Here is a 21,248-nt window from a genome sequence, read left to right as displayed (position 1 = left end):
TCACATGTACTGTGTTTTACATATGTACTTACTTTAACATGTAGCACTGAGAAATCCATTCAATCACCAATACACTCATGCAGACAGTCAACCGCCCATACAGCTGTTTCCACATGCACTTTTGAACCCATACATATAGTGAATCAACTACTCACACATCTATGCACAGAGTCACACACCTCCCAGCCACCCACACACACACTCAGTCTCCCATACAAATACTTGGGCAAGCAATCAATAACCCATATAGTTACTCATATAGCTACTGATCAACACATGCAGCAGTTTACAGAACAACAGACATAATCATGCACAAATTAAGACAGTTTAGTCACTAACCCATGCACTCAGTGAGACACATTAAATCACTCACTCATACAGTCAGTCATGCACCTACTAAATCCTTCATCCAGACACTTATACATCCACTCATTCTTCAATATGTAAGACATATTTTAACTTTACAGAAACATACAGTCACTGGGTGTTGTCATCAGTGATGTCATCAGTGATGTCACTGACCATGTCATGAATGATGTAATATGTGACATCATCAGCAGTGGATTGCGGGTGCGCGATATATAGTTATTGCAACTAACTATATATGCAAATTTCTATGGTTTTGTGCGAGTAAATTAAGGTTTTGTAAATGCGAATCCCTAACTATATATGGTCTCTAACCTATGGTTTTTTCAGTGAATATATATATATATATATATATATATATATATATATATATATATATATATATATATATATATATATATATATATATATATATATACATATATATATATATATATATATATATATATACATATACATATACATATACATATATATATATATATATATATATATATATATATATATATATATATATATATATATATATATATATATATAAATATGGGTTCTTTATTGCAAACAAACAGGTGAGGCATAATGCATTTCGGACACTTCCTTCTTCAGACGCCCCCTGCTAAACTGAATGTCCATAGCGCCCACCTTTTGTATCTGCAGCACTCGTAGATTGCACAGCTAACAGCGCTCCAACCATGTGATCATCCACCGAGTTGCAGCAAAGATGAACACTACAACTCCCAGAATGCTGTTGCCTGGGGTGGTGTGATGTGGAGAAATCAAAGTTCAATCTTTGTATTTACCGGCGTTAGTGGAGCTGGACGCACTTTGTACAGTCACATAAATTTCATCAAGACCCCTCGGGTCCCCGCGTGATGTTTCAACCTGCAGGGCGAAGGTCCGCTGGGTCGTGGGCTGGTGACAATGCACCAGTCTACTCCGTGAAGTCACAGTCTGCCACCTGGCAGCGTCCCTCACATTCCCACACTCAGTAGGTGGGCTGCCGTTTGCCAATACCTAGGCGATGAACAAACTGCTTGCGCAGGAACCAGTGAGGCAGGCAGCCACTTGGTGAAACGGGGCTCCTTAACCTGTCTCTGGCTGACACGAATTACATCCAAACACCCTCCAACATCGTCAAAGGAATGAGCCACAGGCAGGGACTTAGTGCGGGGTTCTTTATTGCAAACAAACAGGTGAAGCATAATGCATTTCGGACACTTCCTTCTTCAGACGCCCCCTGCAAAACTGAATGTCCGTAGCGCCCAGCTTTTATGTCTGAAGCACTCATAGATTGCACAGCTAATGCCGCCCCAGCCATGTGATCATCCACCGAGTTGCAGCAAAGATGAACACTACAACTCCCAGAATGCTGTTGCCTGGGGCAGTGTGATGTGGAGAAATCAAAGTTCTTTTTATTTACCAGCCTTAGTGGAGCTGGGCGCACTTTGTACAGTCACATAAATTTCATCAAGACCCCTCGGGTCCCCGCGTGACGTTTCAACCTGCAGGGCGCAGGTCCGCTGGGTCGTGGGCTGGTGACAATGGGTAGTTATAGTTAAGATGTTTCCAGAGAAAGAGCATTTTTTATTTGCAAAAAACTTTGGCATCATTTGACGAATCCTCGCAAAATTTTCAAAACTAATATGCCAGTCATTTTAGCTGCAGTCCTGAAAATTTTGTGGTGATCTGCCAAGCAGGGGTCGAGAGAAAGAGGGGGTCCCAAAACACTTTTTCTCCATGTCAATTTTCGTACGAAACTTTAGACAAGGCTACAGCCCGAACTGCTGAACGGAATTACACTAAATTTGCCAAAAAGGTAGCTCTTGGTCCAGAAAGCAACCTTTTTGTTAAATTGTGTAAGTCCATTCAGTAGTTGCTGAGAAATGTAAAGATGTCCCAGATATACAACTGTGGCCCTGTTGGATCCCCGACCCCTCGCCATCTCGTGCCTGGGATCTGATTGCCTTGCCTGCCAAACGTTCAACCACCATTTGAGTTGTAATGAGTGATGTCATAAGTGATGTCACTGACCATGTAATGAGCGATGTAATATGTGAGGTCATAAGCAGTGCATTGTGGGGTGCACGTTATAGTTAACTTGCTGAATTTTACTGATTTTATACGAGTGAAATCTGACTCTAACTATACATGGATGATGTCATCAGTGATGTCATTTGAGATGTCATCAGTGATGTCATCGGTGATGTCACTGACCATGTCATGAATGATATAATATGTGACATCATCAGCAGTGCATTGCGGGCGCGCGAGTTATAGTGAGTAGAACTAACTATAACTGAGGAATTTCATTTGTTTTGTACAAGTGAAATGTCCAGCTAACTATAACACCTTTGAAACCTATGGTTTATTCAGTGAATTTCAAAGGTTTTTTCAATGATAATTTTTAAATGTATTAATTGTTATATTTATTTTTTCATATTGTTTTAATACATTTTAGATATCTTATTTTTTAAAGTACATTACACATTTTTAGTATAATATTTTTTTTTAAATAAAAATATTTAATTTTTATTTTTTTATATTTTTTAAAATATATGTATAATATTTTCTTTGTTGTTTTTTTGGTGGGAGTCACGCACCCAAAGCGCACCTTACTCAACTACCGTGCAAACGTAGCCGCCATTTTAGGATTGTTGTGTAGGATCCGCGTAGGGTGTGTGCGATGGGTGCATATTTCCCTATGCGACCCGTATACGACTTGAAGCGCATATGCGACATATATGTATTACGCTATCCGACGCTCGCGCGTTCACGCGTGACATCATCTACGCGTTCGACGCAGTGGGTGCGTGACTACTGCAAAAACAATTTGGGTGTAAAAAGATATATATATATGTATTTAATATAAATATTTAGGCACACTATTACCTGAACTAATCAAAAAAATATATTCTTTTAGTTTTAATAAACTTATATTACTTTTAAATGCAATTTCACCAACTCACGTTGGGTGCGTGCTGCGTGTGCGCACCGAACGCTGATCCCATGTGACCAAAAAAAAGAGATTTGATTGGTTCATAACTATTCTAACTAAGAACCCTATCCATTTAAATCACTCTTCTTAGACCTTCCTTAGGAGAAGACCTGTCCTGGAAAGAACCTCACTTTTTCTTCATTGTAGACCTGAATTTCCTTTTTGGAGAAAAAAATGGCTACACCACTGGAAGAATCCTCTGATTCTGATTATTCTGTTGCTGAAGAATTTCTACCAGAACCTCCCCCTCCTGAAAGATACACATCCATTGTATGGAAATGTTGTACTTTTCTGGAGGGGCAAAAGAAAGTTAATGCCACTAAGGTGACATGCAAGATTTGCCAGGCAGTGCTGTCCAGGGGAGATCCTAACAAAAAATACTCCTGTGACACTGCTAGTATGCGCAATCACCTCCAATCCCTGGATCCTGTGAACTATGTTCACGAAGAATGCAGACGACTGCGCCAAAATGCGCCTCCACCACCGGCAATCCCAAGTACATCTGGGGCATCACCTTCTACATCGCCACCAGACATACGTCCCCAATTTGGGAACGTTAAAATGAACTGCGTAAAGTGCAATCATTTAATTTGTTATGGGGAGCAATCGGTAGACCTAGATTTCAGGGCAATTGATAACCCCCAATGCTACTTTTTTTTCCTCAAAGTTCATGTTTTTGTTCCTCCTGTTGACTTTGTTTTTCTTTTTTAAAAAAAGAAAAAAGAAAAAAACATTAAAAAAACTACTCTGGGTAAAAAAAGAGATAAATTTGTATGTTAGTGTGTGAAGGTTTAGATGAATGTATGCGTAGTGCATAATTGACTGAAAGAATGCATTTGTGGTGTATGGTGAATGTATAAGTTCAGAACTATAAGGAAGTGCTGCAGCATGACACTGTAAACCAGGGGTCTCCAAACCGGTCCTGGAGGGCCGGATCCATGCCAGATTTTTTAAATAACTACATGTATCTCAATGGGGATATCCAAAAAATCTGGCATGGATCCGGCCCTCCAGGACCGGTTTGGAGACCCCTGCTGTAAACTCTTTAGCTACAGCATGCTGTGCTACTTCCGAAGCACAGGGATGAAATATATGTACATAAATATGTTGCAATCTGTGCTTCCCTCTGCACTGCTGCTTAAACTGCAGCCATGTGATGACACAGGTACCCTTGCACCATGGTGCAAGTATATTTGTGTCGTGTGGAATTTGTTTTTGTGCAAAAAGACACACCTTCCTGCACAAAAAAACAATCTGCGAAGGAATTTTTCTCCTGCAATGTATGCTGTGCATTTTAGCATACATTCAAAGAGAAAAAATGCGGAGAAATGAAAATAATTTTCCTTGTTGTGCCTTGCTACACCAATTGAAGGATGGTGCAGCATTCACACACATGTCCAAATTTGATTTGTGATAAATCTTGAGATGAGTCTTGTTCAATGATTGTTCTGTGCAAACTCGCACAACAACACCTATAGAGCGCCCTTTCAACGCAAAGTGCTGTGTATGATGAGGTCATATTTACATGGACAAGAAAAGGTACACACAGTACCTTTTCCTCTCTTTGTAAATATAAAAGACTGCTTTCCACTATAACTATATTACAAAAAGTAACATATTGTTGGCACAGGATGCTTCTAAATTTGCACCATAAGTGATTAGTTATTAGCAGATTATTACAATAAGAACATATTGCTAGTTCATTGTTTGAAAAATTGCGAGAGTGACATGAGGTAAGCATAGACTTATCTCTCGAAGGATGCTCAAAGAAGAATGATTGAAATTATTGCGCTTCTTCAATAGGTACAATGGAAAATATTATGAACCAATCAAATCTTTTTTTTTTCAAGTCACATGATATCTTATAACAGTGAGATTCCTACAATACATAGGTATAAACCTGGTGTTTTCAAGACTGTATTAATAGTTTGTGGCTTCTTGTAGATCTACTCCGTCCATCTCTCCTTTCTTCACCTGTGTGCAAACACAGGCCATTGTGTATTTTAATACTTAGTTAAACTTACCTTCACAGTAATAGAAATAAAAAAACGCTAAACATTTTATTCAGTTGTTTTTTATATTCTAAATTACTGAAAATGTTATATTGTAGAATTAGGATCTGTGAAAGGAAAGAAAAAATACAGTTATAATATGTAATAATATATTTTTTACAACACAGCATAATTTTAGGATTTTACAAAGTATTCTCTTTGGCTTTTTTGCTGTTCTCAGAATATATTGAATTTCACTAGTAACAGTGATTTCAATCGTACTCATCACATAACAGCGGGCAAAAAAAACAATCAATAAGATTGTTAAAAAAAAACAAGAGTAAATCCTCAATAATATACTATATAATACAAATCACACGTATATAAAATGCTTACTCTTAAGAAAATATTATAACTTAAATTTATAAACAATGTAAATGTTCTTCCTTAAAAATATAGGCTGAGACAATGTGCAAGAATAAGTCCATAATTTAAAAACACTCCTGTCCTCAAGACCAAATGGTATTATTGAAATCCTTTATATTGAAATTGTCCAATAGTAATCGTATTAATACATATTAATAAATTCCCAAGAGGCCGAATTATGTTCCTTTCGCTTTAAAAATATTTAGTAGGAATTTGGTAATTCGCTTGGCAAACTTTGTTTAAAAACCAACTTAGCATCATTACAAAGTGTCCAGACTTTGTCACATTTTAAATAGGCAGTGTAATGTCCAGATGTTGTGGAATGACCATCATGGAAAATTATTGCTACTGCTACAAAAGTCCTTCCTGATATTGATAGTTGACTTGCTACAAAATGTTTTATTAAAGTGTCCAATTTATTTCCATCAGCTGTACAACATTGCATCATGAGAAATTTATATTGTCCATATCGTTGCATAAATAGTGTTGATAACATTTCTGATTTGCATCGGCTATACTCCATGTTTTGATATGCTGCTTTAACTAGTTTATTGAAAGACACTGATTTACAGTCTGGTAATGTCAAATATATAAATCTTTCAGTGTCTATGTTAGTGCTACATGTATACATACAGTTTTCACAATTATGTTCCCATGTGTAACAAAGGCCAAAAAGATTTTCACTTTCTACGCCTTCATTTTCCAATATGGTAAGCATATACATTAGAAATTCCTGAGCATCTTGTTGGATATTCTGCGTACATTGTGTAGAACCAGAACATATATCCAAAACATTACGAACATCACAAACACTTTGTATTTTACTTTTATCAGTTCCCAATCTTTCTTAAACGCAATGCAACAAGGAACAAAATCTGTTTCCCGATTCTCCATAATTTGCTGTTGCAAACCTTCAAGAAAAAAACCAACATTGACCACTACATTACCATAGCAGTTGACACCTGAACTATTTTCAAACTGATAACTAACAATCTCTTCAACCGTGTCCTTTTTCTTTTTGCAACATTATCTTGTTTTTTTCCTTCTCTATACCTTCACTACAGATATTCTCATACCTTCCTTTTCATCCTACTACACGCTTTTCAAATACAGGATATTGACCTAAATTGGGAGCATACACTCTTCTTAACCTATTATACTCTTTTATACAGTTTGCATCTGCAGTAACATTTGTGTCATCAAAATCAATCAAAAATAAACCAGATAAAGTTCTGACTCGCGACAAAGCAACATATGCCATACCCTCTTTAAACACGGTACTTCCAATGTCCACCAAAGCACTGTCTACACTTAAACCTTGAGATTTATGAATAGTCTGTTTTCTACGGACATATAAATCTTTAACAAGCAAAAAACGAACAAACAACAACCAATTTGTTTCACCTCTTCAATCTGATCAAATTAAATTTTTTAAAACTCAATACCATGTTTATTCGGATAATTAACAAAATCCACAATTTTGCCCATTGCTCCATTAACTAAACCTTTTTCTACATCCAAATTACGCCTTAAAATTACCCGATAGTTTGTACATGTATATAGATTCTTTTCTAAACCAGCAGTTTTCGATATCGATTTTTCTAAAGAATCCAATTTTGTTTTCAACTTTTCTGTCAAAATAATAGTGATTCCTTCATGCTCTGTTTTATCAATAGCTTCCATTTTTATTATTTCTTCATTTTCCAGCTTCAAAAGTTGTTCGTTGAATATAGAACACTCACGCAGTGTTGGCATTAAGCAGATTACAGATTTGTTTTCTGCAATTTTCATATATACTTTCTCAGGAAATATATTTTCATTAGGAAACAAATTGGAAAGTAATCGACTCTGCAACGCTTGTTTGCCATGTTCTGTTAGTACTCAAATTCTTATATCTTGAAGAATAGTTCCATAATCAACATCATTTGCATGTCGTATATTTGTAATGAGTTCCTTGTATTCAAAATATGACCAAATGTTAACATTTCCAACACTACACAGAGACTTTCTGGTGTCTTCATGCACAAGTATTTTAAATACTGGTTGTCCTTTTATGGGAGTAAGTTGCAGTAGATCTCCAAAAACTATTACATGTTTTCCTCCAAATAACACGTTGTACTCTGTTTTAAGAATTTGCTGCATTCTTAAATGCACAAAAGCAAGCATTAAGTTTGAGATCGTGCTTACCTCATCAATATTCAGAAGTTTAATTTTCTTCAGCACTCTTGAAACTCCACAACAAGCTTCTCCAGATAGTTTGTGATATTCCAATTTGTTTTCATGCTCCACAGGTAGCATCAGTATACAATGTAATGTAATTCCTTTAATGTTGTGTGCTGCCAACCCAATTGGAGCAGTTAAAACAAAAGAAAACTGTGACTCAGCTATTTTCTGTAGATAACTGGTGATTACTTTAATTAAGAAACGTTTTCCTGTTCTAGCTTGTCCACTCACTTACATTCGGATAGGTTGAAATGATGTGCATGTGCATTCTTTCTTTTCATGAAGAAATCCATGATCAATCTGTTGTCTCACTTGCTGATATATTTCTTTCTGTTCCACATTTAGTTGTTCTTCCAAGTTTGCTAAGTCTGTTACATCTTCATGAGCTTCATGCATTGCTGTTTCCACCTCATTCATGGCCAATACTGCTTCATTTTCAACAATTGGTTGTCCTAATGGATCTTGACTCAGCGCAGCAGAACTTTGATTGTCTTGAGAACTGTCTCTAGCAATCTCAGCTGCAATAATAGCTTCTTGATCAATTTCATTGTTCAACATTTTCACATAATTTGCAAAAACAGTACATTCTTGCTATCTTTACAAGCATTGAAGTAATCTTCATACCTCTGAAATTCTCCAAGTAATTCCAATTCTGAAGGCCACGGTTTCAAAAGAGCTAAATAGTAAAATTCCCTTTTATCAGCAGTGTCACAACTCAGCTTCCTGGGATTAATCAAATTTCCTTTTGTTTGTTTCACCAAACATAGTGGCCGATTTTGATGGCGGACGGACCTGAGTCCGTCCGCCACCATAGAGTAGGAGGGAACCTCTGCATGGCCTGCGGAGTTCCCTCCTGTGCAATTAGGATGTGACCGCCACCCTGGCGGTCACATCCTCTATTTTTACCATTGCGGCGGGTGCAGCTTCAAGCTGCATCCGCCGCAATGGTAAAAATGCATACATTGCATTTGTATGCAGAAAGCGGCAGGCACCGGGCCCCCGCAGTGAAGTTACACATGCTTTTCCACGGCAGAAAAGCCGACGCGGAAAAGCATGTTTCACAGCCAATTCTAATCTCGCTGACGGTGTCTGAGAGACACCGTCACCATATTAGAGCTTTTCCGCCACGGTTGTAAGCCAACCGCGGCGGAAAAGCTGCGGACGGAAACCAGGACCCACCAGCCATCCTAATGTGGCGGTGGGTCTTTGGTGGATCCGCAGAGGATTTTCCGCATCCCCCGGGCCGGCGGTGGCTTCCGCCAGCCCGGAGGATGGGGAAAATCCTCCATCGTAATAGGCCCCTTACTGTGGAACCAATCTCTCCATATTTTCCATCAGTGATGTTCTCTTTAGTATTCCGTTTAAAAGTGTAATTTTGCAACACTTTTTAGAGACACATGTTCTCAAGATGATGACTTCTGCTTGGGTAATATGTATCCAACATATTCGTTTTCAAAATATCTGTACTTTTTGGATCTTTTTCTGCTAAATATTCAATTTCTTGAACAGATTTCAGTACCCGATTTCGCATTGCAGCAAGACCTAGACTTACCCAAATTATTCTTCTAGATTTGGAGTATAGACTTGCAGATGATAACCGATCTGAGCATTCATATGCTCCAATTACTCGATGGGATAACTTCTTCAAACTGAAACTGTATAATTTCTTACTTAGAGTCTTCTAGTCAGAAATCTCTTCCCACATTTCTTTGAATTCCGTCTTTTCTGATTTTGTAATGTAGGGCGTTACATATCGAGCAACAGCCATGAAATTATCCGCAACGTACTGAATATCCATGTTAGCATCCCACATGGCCAGAATAACTGGATTGTGGTCATTTATGTATTTTGACTCTTCGCTTCTTCTTAAATTGTAGATATTTTTTGGAGACTTTCGTGTGATGGTACGTCGGAAAGCTGGCATAAAACTGTTCACTCTTCCTTTGGATATTACAGGACGTGGAAATGAAAAACGACATTTGGTGTAGAATTTATCCTTAGACTTGTACTTTCGCCAACAGTATTTTCCACATCGATGGCTTTGGAATCGTAAGACTTGTTGTCTTAAGTATTTTTCTTCTGTGCTTTTGGGTACAGCAACTTGTGGCATATTCTTCAATAAAAGACAAAACAGTATCATCTGAATCTGTTCCGAATTTTGTGGCATCCTTGATCCAAAATAGCATATGTATATGAGGAGCACCTCTTGCTTGATAATCCTTTCTCCAAAAGAAACCCACAACTTCTCCAAGATGAGGATTTTTTTTATTGCAGATAAAAGACATCATAGCTTCAAATTTCTAATAAAAATACCTGCATACAATAACAAGATCCAAAGAGCACAATTCTCAGGTGTCTTGTATTCAATATTTTTTATATTGGAATTTGCCTCTTGAAGAAATTCAAGTAAATCATCCAAAGTGTACTCAGCACAGCCAAGGTATGGAACCATGTAGGAGTTCTTCAGTTCCGTAGCATACATTTCAGTTCTCCATGACGACGGTACCAATATTCATTAGTGCCACGCTGACATGCCATCAGATTAATTCGCTGAGATTCTAAGTGATCATCTCTCTGGTGCACTTTATCCATAAAATCCTTTGCAGAAACATTTTGCAGATGACTCCTGTTTTCAATATGTGATTGACTGCATATGAAAGCCAAGACAAGACACTTTCAAACAAATTAGGTATCAGAGCACTTCACACTTCAATGGCATTAAACTTCCGACATATAGTTAAACCAGCCTTTAAGCAAACTACCAAACATATATATTCATTTTTCAGTGGAAAGCATTTGTGCTTACAAATAGTACATGTTCTGACGATTACTAGAGATCAACTTGTATTACAATAGTGTGTGTCCTAAACATTACACCATGTGGCTTTTTAGAAATACATGTTGTTGTGTTCCCTGGACCCACAGAACACACGCCAGACGTCGTGGTGTTACCAGGTAAACTTTATTATATTTGCATCATGGTTGGTCATGTAGCGCCCCTCGCCCTGCGACCTCTCGCCCTGAGGTCCGGTCCTTGTCTGTGTCCCTGATCCCTCCCCTGACCGGATGTGGTGTCCGTGTCCCTCGTCCTTGACCCTCACCATGCAGGGGTCCTAGTGCCACCGGGGCACGACATCTCCCCATTTCTTGTAAAACAACTTTGATTGTCCGTTGCTCCATGTCTCGTGACAGAGAGAGAGAGAGAGAGAGCAAGAGAGAGAGAGAGCGCACGAGAGAGAGAGAGAGAGAGAGAGAGAGAGAGAGAGAGAGGAGAGGGAGAGGATTCTCTCACACGTCCGTTCCTTAATCTCTGCCTCCTTACATCTCTTCAATCAGTCTTCTTGTCTTTTTGCATTCTCTCTTTGGTCGCTGGTCCCGGGCGTCTGTTGGTCGCTCCACCTGTGGCGCATCCCCCGTCTGCTCTTTCTTTGGCCCCTCTTCTTTTTTGGTTCTCAGTTCTTTGAAGTGAGAACTGTTCCGTGTGACATGGTGCTGACCTGCTGATGCGGTGATCATTGGTCCAGTTATTTTTGTTACTTTTAGCGGGTCTTTGGAGAAAGCGCTGTCTGACTTCCTTGTTTGCCGCTGTCTCACGAGCACCATGTCTCCTTCCTCTATTTTGCCAGTTGTCGCATGCCTTCTTTGATCGGCATATCTCTTCATCTTCTCTTTCTGTTTCTGGTCTCTTCTGGCAATGTCTTTATGTTCTGCCTTCTCTCTTTCTTTGAGTTGTGGCAATCTTGTTTTACTTGCTCGCCCAAACACCAGCTCAGCGGGACACCTTCCTGTGGAGCTGTGCGGGGTATTTCGATAGTCACTTAGTACTTGACATAGGGCCTGGCCAATCGATATCTGTGTCAGCTTTGCCCTTTGTACTGTCTTTTTGATGGTCCCCATGAACCGCTCTGCCATCCTGTTTGCTTGCGGCCACAGTGGTGTTATTCGCCGGTGGTTTATTCCCAGGTATGCCATTAATTTTTTTAACTCTTCCCCTGAGAATGGTGGGCCATTGTCTGTTTTAAGAGTGTGAGGTGAGCCCCATGCTGCAAGAACATCGTCTAACACTGGTAGTGTCGCGCTCGCTGAGGTTGATCATACGGGTCTCACTATGGGGAACCTTGAATACTCGTCTGTGATCACCAGCAGGTAGCTTCCTGTCTCCAGCGGGCCATAGAAGTCTGCTGCTAGCTCCGTCCACACCGCTGTCGGTAGCGGGGACATTTGCAGCGGTTCCGGTTTGGATGTTGGCCCCGTTATTTGGCAGACATGACAGTGTGTCACTGTCTCTTCCACCATGTTGTCTAGTCCTGGGAACCATACCTTTTCCCGCAGCATCTTTTTTGTGGCTACCATGCCCCGGTGTGATTCGTGTGCTAGCTCCACACTTCTTCTCAGGGTCCTGGGCATTACGATGCTTGTGCCTCTCATTATTATCCCTTTTTCACTTTCAGATAATTCTTCGTTGACTCTTTTGAAGGCCAGCAGCTCCTCTTTGTCTACTCCCCTCTCCACACTGGTTTTGGCGTTTACGTGTCTCCATCGTTGTGTTTTGGTGATCTCCATGATCTCCTGCATGGTATCGTCTTTTTTTGTTTCATGTTCTAGTTCTTCTAGTGTTATTGTTGCAGGCGTGCTTAGCTTCAGTGCGAAATTGAGGTATTCTTCCGCCATTGTTGTTGATTCTGACTTCTTTGGTAAGGGGTGTCGTGACACATAGTCAGCTGGATTTTGCTCCTTTCCGGGCTTGTGGATTATCTTGAAGTTGTAATCCATCAGTCTGATCCCCATCTTTCTATCCTTGGCGGTATTTTTGCATTCGGGTTGCCGTATATCGCTATCAGCGCCTGATGATCCGTTATGATTGTGAAGGTCTTCCCGTAGATGAACATGTGGTAGTGTTCGCAGGCCCATACCACTGCCAAACTCTGCTTCTCGGGCTGGGAATATCCCTTCTCAATGTCTGACAGGCTCTTGCTCCCATAGGCTACTATGTTTCTTGGGGAGTCTTTTCCTGGTTGGTGCTGTGCCAAGATTGCCCCTAGTCCGACTGGACTCGCATCCACAGTTAGTTCTGTGCACAGTTTGGGGTCAAAGTATGCTAGGTGATCCACCGCCGTCACAGCTCTCCTTATTTCTTCAAACCCTCTGTCACACTCTTTTGTCCACACGAAGCTCTGTCCTTGCTTTGTCAGCTCTTGTAGTGGGGCGCTTACAGTGGCAAAGTCTTTGATGTAGCGCGCGCAGTAGCTTGCTAGTCCTAGAAATGACCTTACTTCTGCCACATCAGTGGGTTTTCTCGCCTTTTCTAAGGTCTCTACCTTGCTGTGATCCGGCCTCATTCCTCTTTTGGAAAAGATGTGGCCGAAGAATACAAGTTTGCTCCGCCCCAGTTCACATTTGTCTTCGTTGAGTGTCAAACCCTCATTCTCAAGTTGCGAGCACACTTCTCTGAGTGCTTGGTTGTGCTCCTCATCTGACTTTCTGAACACCAGGATATCGTCGCTGTAATTTAGTCTGTTCTTGACCGGTCTTATTATTTGTCGTATTATCTCTTTAAAGATTTCTGCTGCGGATGAGATCCCGAAGCTCAGGCGCTTGTACCTGAACAGGCCTAGATGAGTGGAGAACGTCGTGATGTATCGCGACTGAGGGTCTAGTTCCAGTTGGTGGTACTCTTTGCATAGATCTAGTTTCGAGAATCTTCTTGTGCCTGTGAGGCAGCTGATCATGTCGTCCAAATGTGGTCCTGGATGACGCTCTCGCTCAATTGCTTTGTTTGGGATTCTCATGTCCACACAGATTCTTATTTTTGATTTGTCTTTCTTTGGGACAGCTACTATTGGCGATAACCATGGTGTCTGACCATCTGCGGCTCTATTATGTCCTGTTTTAGCAGCTCTTCCAGTTCTTCAGCCACTTGTGGCTGCAGGTGTATGGGTACTCTCCTGTGGTGTTGTGCAACTGGCCTGATCGTCTCATCAATGTGCAGTGTTATCTGCCGTCCCTTTAGTTTTCCTAGTCCTTTTAGAAGTTTGGGGTATTCTTTCAGAATGCTTTCCCTGTCCGCCATGTTGTATGTCATCTCCATCAGCCCTTGGGCCGTGACGTTGCTCAAAAGGCATGGCGCAGGAATGTCCCCTTTTAGCACATGTATTTCTTCTCTCAGCCTTTGATCCTTGTATTGTAGTTTCCCAAATTTATTACTGGTGTCTTCGCCCCCCACGTGAATACGTGTACTCTCGATGGCTTCAGGGTTGGTTGCACCTTCATTCTTTTGTATTCGGAGTCGCACATGATGTTGCACGTCGCTCCGCTGTCCAAGACGAACTTCGTTTCGTGTGGCCCTACATTGATTGTTACTGATTCAGTCTTTTTTATTTTCTTTTTGTCCACCAGACATATTCTCTCTTCACCTTCTTCTTCTTCTTCTTCTGATTCTGTGGTGACATTTGTCATGAGGTATAGCCGTTCTGTTCTATCTTCCTTACTTTCTTCCCCTGACTCTGCAGACGAACTTCTCACTCCCGCTTCCACATGCCTGATGTGTCTGCTAGTTGGCATTTGTGCTCTTCCAGGTCTTCCCCGGTCATTTCTAAATTGTGTCCCTTGGCACATGCTGGTGTAATGATTCCACCCGTTGCATTTGCGGCATGTCTGGCCGAATGCTGGGCACTGCCCTCTGTGTGGAAACTCCAGTCCACATCTGTAGCAGGTTCCCTCCGGTTGCTTTTTTTTTTGCCTGGTCTCCTCTGTCTTTCTTTCAATTTCCTGGCCGATTGTTAGTGGTCATTCGTTGTATCTGTTCTCCTCCTCTTGTCTTACCTCGTTCCATCTCTTTTGCGTGTGCAGTCGCTCTTGCTTCCGCCCTTCCTAGTGCAAGGATGTTCTCTAGGGAGATTGGTTCTTTTAGTACCCTTACTCTGAAATCTATGTTGCAGCATCCCTCAATGATGCGCAGTCTTATTGCCTGCTCATTGTCGAACTTGTCGAATTCGCAGTGGGTGACCAGTTTCCGCAACCTCATTGCAAATTCATCCAGGGATTCCTCCGCCTGTTGGAACGCTATCATGAAACTATACCTCTCAAAGTCCACGTTTCTTTGTGGGTCAAATTTGGCCGTTAGACACGTTATTAGCTTGTCATATGTGTCAATGTCGCCTTTTGGCAGGGTCACTAGCAAATCCTCGATTTTGTCTCCAACTAAATTTATGAACAGTCCTCGCTTCTTGGCCGCTGTCACATCAGTGGCATCGATGTAGTTTTCAAAACGTCTCACCCATTTCTCCCATCTGATCCCAGTCTGGGGTTCAGATAAACTAAATGGTAGTGGCCTCCTATATTGAGCACTTGGTTTTGGGTCTGCCATTTCCACTCCCTCCTTTGTTCTTTTGTCTTGTCTCTTTTATTTGTGGGTGGTGCTCTCTATATAGTGTTTCACCTTTCCTTCTCCCTTTAATGTTCTTTATTTTCACTTTGTTCCTTATTTTCCATTAAATACAGTCTTTATACCCACTTTCGTTTTGTTTGCCAATGCTTTTCCACAGTTTTCTGGCAATTTTTGTCTTCTTCGCGCTTTGCCTGGCCTCAAAATGGCCACTGCGCTTGTTCTCGGTTCCTATTGGCTTGTACAGCCTGACTCTAAGATGGCCGCCGTCTTCTCGCTGGACTTCGCGGCCAATCGCGATGCAGCCTGACTTCAAGATGGCCGCTGCGCTTATTCTTCGTTCCTATTGGCCCTCGTGCCTGGCCCCAATATGGCCGCCGAGATTCTCGCGAGAGCTCGCGCTGGCTTTTTAATTCTTTGAAGCTCACGCTCTTTGGCTGGCACTTACCGGAATCGTTGCTTCTTCGTTCGCGGCGGTCGGGGTGGGCTCCCACGTCGCTGCTTGCTTCTCGATGGTGCTTCACTCTTCCTCTTGACCACGACGCGATCCAGGGTGGGCTCCTGTTTTTTAAATCGTAATTCCTGCACACTGGATTCAGATCCCGTACTCGTCGCCAGATGTCGTGTTCCCTGGACCCACAGAACACACGCCAGACGTCGTGGTGTTACCAGGTAACCTTTATTATATTTGCATCATGGTTGGTCATGTAGCGCCCCTCGCCCTGCGACCTCTCGCCCTGAGGTCCGGTCCTTGTCTGTGTCCCTGATCCCTCCCCTGACCGGATGTGGTGTCCGGTGTCCCTCGTCCCTGACCCTCACCTTGCAGGGTCCTAGTGCCACCTGGGCACGACACATGTCCTTAGAATACCTTGTATCGTTTAGTAAAGGAATTGTATGTGTCAAACAGAACTGGTTATAGAAAATAGGGCTAAATCTAGTAGAATGATGTGGGATGATCTATCGGAAGGTTTCATTCCAATAAAATTGGAGGGTCTGTTATCCTGCATTTATGTAATCTACTGAAACAATAGATTGTAGAAGATTGAGAGATTTTCTATTAGTCTCAAATTATACCTTCGAAGTGTCCGGTCTGCTGTAGTTATGGGAGGAATTTGCTCATAAAAAGGTCTTAGCTTCCTCTTTTAATACTGAAGTGGTCGGGATTCTTCTAATGTCCGGGGTAGCGAATTCTAAATTCTTGGTGCAGCTCCAGAGAATGTTCTATCATATGTTCTCTTCTTACGTAAGAATGCGAATTTCACTAAAAGATCTCCGGTGCACCGAGAGAGTCTGATGTCTCCAGATTCTGGGCTAGGTATAGTGGTGTTTGGTAGTGTTTCACTTTGTGTGTGATACGTGCCATCTTTAGGTGGATTCTTGCTTCATATAGCAGCCAATTAAGCGCTTTCAGATGTGGAGTGATGTGGTCACATTTTCTAGAGCCTGTTATGAGTCTTGCCGCTGCTTTGAGACAAGCTTCTAGCGGAGCTGTTGAGCTCCGGGGTAGCCTCAATAAAGTTGTGCAATCCTCGAGATGACTAATGCCCGGACTGCAGTTTTAAGGTCTGATGTTTCGATGGTTGGTTTCAGTTTTCTAAGATAGCTCAGACGGAAGCAGGCTTTTTTTGCCACCGTGTTGATGTGGGGTTGCATGTTTAGGTTCTTATCCAGCATAATTCCAAGGAAACTTGGTTGAGTCCACTAGACTCGGGTTACAGTTTAGCGCAGTGATCATCTTGGTTCATTCCATTATTATCGCAGAGCTTTTATAGGTGGGAAATCAGTAGGAATTCTGTTTTCTGCAAGTTCAGCTTAAGATGATTTTTAGTTAGCCAACGAACGGTCCTTTTTAATGCCTGATTCATCATGTTGATCTCTTCCAGTGATGTAATCTTAATATACAACTGTGTGCCATATGCATACATGTGGAAGGACATGTTTGCATGCTGTGATATTTCAGTTAGTGGTTCGAGATACAGATTGACTAGTAATGGGGATAGTGTTGATCCCTGTGGTACTCCAATTTGATTCGGGGATAGTAAAGACAGTGTTTGATTCCCCAGGAAACGTTGCGATCTGTTCTCAAAGAAGGATTCAAACCATTCTAGGACTGTACCAGATAATCCCAACCTTTTCTCAAGTCGGTCTAGAAATTAGATATGGTTTACAGTGTTGAATGTGGAAGATAGTTCGAGAGTACTAGAAGACAAGATTCATTGCAGTCTAAAAAAGTAGAGTGTCATCCACTATGTGCAGATTTGCTCTCTACTGTATGCCCCCTAGCATAAACCCAACTTTAGAAATAATACCCAGTAGAGTTTCTCCAACCAAACAGCCAGCAGGGAAAAGAAAGAGAGGGGAAGGCCCTCAAAAGGGTAGCTCTGCGAAAATACCAAAAACAGCTAGAGCAACCCCCATCCCCCCAGTTAACATACATCTTCCAACATTAGTCCCAAATAATGTACAACAGAGCGATCCACCAATCCAAAATGCTTATAGGGAGAGTCTTTTATTGGAAATGGAAAAACTAATGGGATCCCTGATGTTACCTTTAATAGAGAGAACTAAACTAATGATGGCTAAACTGGAGAACCTAGAAAAATTGGTAGTTTTAAATTCAAGCATGCTGGGCAATGGTGTGAAAGGTATAGAGGGTTCCCCCCCTAAGGCTCTAAACTGCCAAGTCCTGGGTCTGGGTCTATTGGAAAGGTTCCCGACACTAAATTGACAAGTCGAGCTAAAAACCATAGCACTACGTCCAGTGTCGTGATGCACCCCGTACAGAGTGAACTTCTAGGTAGTGCAAGGAAGGACGATAAAGATAAAGGGGTGGATAAGAAGGCAATCAGCCAGAATGTTGCACTACCGGCTCAAAAGGGGGATAGGCAGGTACATGGGAAACTCCAACAGGGTACTGAGGGAGACAACCAACGGTTGCCCTGTATAAATCTTCCGCCAGAATCTGTACCATACACGGTAATCCTGGCAGGAGTACCTGGGATTAGCGTAGGAAAACTAGAATCCCATAGGGAATTGAAGAACAAGGTCACCCACTGGCTGAATAGGTACAGAACACTTCCACCATGTACAAGTGCAGAAATGTTATATGTTAGAAGGGTGAGTTGGGTGGGGTGTAGACAAAAGGATATAGTGGGTGATTGTGTGATAGTAAACTTTAGGGACCCTTGGGCAGTGGAACAAATATATTACGAAGGAAGGTCTGGTGGAAGGGGAGAGATCCAGTCCTTAGGTCTGAATTATTTCTCAATCAATCAATCAAACAAGCTTTATTCGACGATTGTCATAAAAGCAAACTGTACATATAAATACAAGTTTAGGTAAAATTATACATATTTACATTTAAAAAATCATAAATCCATTACACATTTAAAATCAAATTATTGTACATTGGATATGGGATTTTAATTTGGCACCATGAATACATATTAATCTGTTAGCCTTCTACTTCTGATAGTCCACGCCCAACCCAAGAATTTTGCCACAGCTATATAAACTGTCATATCTGTGCAGGAACAAATTATTCTAACTGCCACCGACCCCCTAACGGTGCCCATTAATCTGCACATTGGGCGTAGCCATATTCTTGGGGCGCCATGTACTCTGGGCATTCAAACAGTAGGTGGCCAATGTTTTTAGAGAGCGCTGAGCATGATGGACAAGCGGCCTTAGCTCCCGCAGATCACCTACTGGTGAATGCCCCGACCGGTAAGCTCCCAATTCTCAATTGAAAGTAGAGCTTACGATCTAGGGGTTTTAGGATAACGTCCCAGAAGGCTTCCAGTTTTGGCGCTTCTTTAATGTCCATAAACAATCCGGTCAAGGACCCAGGATCAATAGACCTAAAGGTCCTGGGGACCACAAGCTGCCAATACAGTTCTTTAAGAACCTTCTTAAGAGGGAACCTAGCATTTGTTGGATCTTCCCACAGATCCTGTGGACCCAAATTGATCAAGAGGCCCCGGATATGCCCTAACCACTTGATTTCATGGGAGATGTCACTTCTAATTATATCCAGCATGCCCCTTGAAAAGGTTTCTAATTCCGGGGTGGTCCAAATCCTCCTCCAGTATAAAACTGGTCACAGAGATGCAATAAGCACTATTGGGGACATCCCTAGATCATAAAAGAGAGGATTCAGAGGGGTACTCTGTGGTAGTTTTATTAAATTCCTAAGAAAGGAATTTTCAGAGACTGACATCTCCTAAGGTTTTCAGTTCCCCACATTTCAACCCCGTATAAAGTGAAACTGACTTCATTACCCTTGTAGACCGCCAATACCGGTGATATTGGTTTAGTGAGGGACTTAGAGTGCTCCTGGCTCAGGGCCCCAGAAAGCTGCCTATGTTTTAGGGTGGCCAGCTCAATTTGATGTTTCCAGCACAAATTGTGCTGAATACAAGCACCCAAATAGGTAAAAGCTTGGACCCTTTCCAGAGGACGCTTGTTCATGATCACAGCACCCTTAAAAGATTTAGAAGCATTAAAAGTCATAAACTTTGATTTCTGCATGTTTACTTCTAAACCCCGTGCGGTACAGAATTCTTCAAAGAGCCGCAAACCCTTTTGAAGCCCGCTTGGAGTTTTTGCTACTAAGAGACAATCGTCAGCGAACATTAAAATAGGAACTTTTGCTCCAGCAAGGATCGGTGCATCAATATTAGAGTCAATTAATATTTTAGCCACATCATTGATGTATAAAGAAAATAGAATTGGCACCATGACACAGCCCTGGCGTACTCCAGTTTCCACTGGGAACTGCGTGGTGACACTCCCAGGACTCCCCCACCTGATCTGCGCATAGTTTTGTTCATGAAGTCTTTTTACCAGTGATAGGAGAGGCCCAGGCAAACCCATGTCATTGAGGACATTCCATACGTAGAACGTGGAACCAGGTCAAATGCCGCTCTTAAATCTATAAATGCGGCATATAGACTAGCGTGCCCATTTATCACGGTCTTCCAGTACAGCATAGCAAAATGCAGCACCTGGTCGACCGTGCTAATTGAGGTTCTGAACCCAGCCTGCAAATGGGATAAAATCTTGTTGTCCCGTTCCCAGTCAAATATTTTGTTTAACATCAGCCTGCCAAATATTTTTTGAGAGGTGCCAATCAGGCTGATTGGACGGTAGTTTCCTGGCTGGGACTTGTCCCCTTTTTTAAACACAGGTATGATTTCAGCCCCATTCCAAGAACGAGGAATGGGGGCTCCCCTGGCAACCATATTTGACAAAAGGAGTATATAGCAACCACAGGAATTCTTATCCTGCAGAAATAGATCCGCGGGTATACCATTGATACCTGGTGCTCTACCAGGGACCACTAGATCTAAAGCACACTGAACGTCTATCTGGGTAAAGAAATCTTCAGTGGAAGGTTCAAAGGGGACTTGGTTGCGTATCCTTCCCCTTAGCATATTGTGGCTGGAAGTGTGCTACCCACTTTTCTTGAGGGACCCAATTCTGCGGCTTATCCGGTTTGCCATCCACGCCCCACTTATAGAAATTCCAGAATCTTCGTATGTCTTTGTGGGATCCTGCCTCCTTAAGGTCATTCCACCTTTTCTCATCCCAATCACGTTTAGCTCTTAAGACAGCATTTTTATAAATCAACCTGGCCGCCCTAATATTCTCAGTTGACTCAGTTTTGATAGCTCTTCCCAGGTCAAGGCAGGCCTTCCTGCATTCGCCTGAGTACCAACGTGGTGCCTTAGGTGTGCAGGAACCATTCCACATGCAAGGCTTAATAAAGAGACTTTTTAGTTCACCAAAGAAAACCTCGTGAATCCTAGTTCCTTCTTCTAATTTTAAAACATTATTATCCACTTCAGATAGCAACCCTAAA

Source organism: Lissotriton vulgaris, chromosome 3_1 (assembly GCF_964263255.1).
Source record: "Lissotriton vulgaris chromosome 3_1, aLisVul1.2, whole genome shotgun sequence".
NCBI classification, from domain to species: domain Eukaryota; kingdom Metazoa; phylum Chordata; class Amphibia; order Caudata; family Salamandridae; genus Lissotriton; species Lissotriton vulgaris.
The sequence above is the reverse complement of the archived record's forward strand: the minus strand, read 5'-3'. Positions refer to the sequence as shown.